This window comes from Sphaeroforma arctica (assembly GCF_001186125.1).
Source record: "Sphaeroforma arctica JP610 unplaced genomic scaffold supercont1.1, whole genome shotgun sequence".
Taxonomy (NCBI): Eukaryota; class Ichthyosporea; order Ichthyophonida; genus Sphaeroforma; species Sphaeroforma arctica.
The window spans coordinates 235840-237793 of NW_014040557.1; positions in this window are offsets into that span (position 1 = coordinate 235840).

Below are 1954 nucleotides of genomic sequence, written 5' to 3' on the forward strand. Positions count from 1 at the left end.
GTATATATATATAAAATGTCATTCACACTCGTCAATCTGAGGTGGACCGCTTCCATACACTTATATACTGCAACCCGTGCAATCTTTGCCCTACTGATCTCTTGATACCCAACCAGGCCTCCAGTATAGCAACACTCTGTATGGTGTGCCCATCGGACGCAAAACTGTGGGGAAAGCTTTGCAGTTGTATCTGGAGTCGAAGGGGCTGGATGTGGAGATCGAGGAGGCTACTTATCTGCACAACATATACTTGGTATATATTTCGTTGTGACTTGATGGTTACCTGCAAGCCCTCATAACATATACCTAGTATATGTTGCTTTGTTTTGTGACTTGATGAAGACTCGTAAACCTTACCAACATACACTTGGTATATATTTTTGTTTGGGACGTGATGTATCCCGATAGTCCGCGTTGACCACATATTTAGTACAGGTGTTGATGTTTAATGTGTATGTCACTAGCATGCACGATATATCAATGCTCCACGCAATATACATCCATTACCAGCCTTTGGGTAGTGTTCTTGTACTGTATTCAACGTCCAGTCAACCTTGCGGGAACAGCTCAATGGCATCAGTGTGTGGGACTCGGTGCTGAGTTGATTAATGTGTTGTGTTCTAGTTGTATAGCTGATAGTAGCTTCGCATTGGGTGACTGTACTGTTTCTGCATATACATCTCTTGCATCTAGGCGTGCATTACATTCAGTGTTTCCAATATTAGCACAGGATATTTATTCTGCGCTGTTACTTATGCAAGCTGCATCCCGCCGAATCGTACCTATTTATACACAGACGCGCTCACCTTTTTATGGTCTACCATTCCGATATTGGTTTATCCGAAAGCCGGTTACTTTTGTGTGCCAAATACAATCGGTAGATTAAGATCATACCAGCGTTAACAGAATGGTCGTCACAGGAAATGATACACAGTTGTTAACATCTGCACGTAGCCTCTCCGAACTGAATATTTTTGCTGCAGTCTCTAATATTCGTTCCAAGTTCTCGTGTATTTCTGAACATTCTTTTTATTGATGCGTTGATGTTTTTATATACATATATATATATATGTATATGCATATATATATGTATATGCATATATATATGTATATGCGTATATGTATATTGATCTATATATATATATACCAATATATAGTTGTACGTGTATACATGAAGACATGCATCATTCTTCATATAACCGCATCTCATCGAACTTTGCCACTCACAGAAAACAAACGACGTGATTGCCGGTGTGCGTGCCGCAGGCATTCTGAGCTTATCCCCCGCGCTACGCATTTTCATTCTGCGGTTTCTCTTGGACCAGCTCACCATCACAAGAAACGTGCGAGAATGGATGCAAAGTCATGGTGCGTATACGTTTTATACGTTTTGATTGAGTGTAGTTTATATCACCACAAGTGTGCGACTATGGATGCATAAGTACCCTATACAGTATGCGTTTGATAATTTATGAACGAGTTTAGTCGATTGGTAATGTGTGGATTTGTGTTCCAGCTTTGAATGGATAGATTAGATGTTCTTCAGCTGTTAGAGGTCGGAACGTGTTTACGTATGTTGGATACGCGCAAGTCCTTGGCGGTAGAAGTCTGCTTGTATCTAGGAATATAACACTGTGTATGTGACCGCATGTATGCATATACGTATATTCTGATCTACATACAACACATAGTTAGGCTGTCGATTATACAACTTAATGCTTATTTATATTACATAGGGATAGACATTCGTTTATACATTTATATTGTTTATACCACATGAATATACGGATTTGCACACAAGTTGAGCACATATCGTCTTACAATTCCACGGCATCATACATATTCATTTTCATATACATGTATATGTGCATATGCAGATACACACATATATATATATATATATATATATATGTGTGTGTGTGTGTGTGTGTGTGTGTGTGTGTGTGTATANATA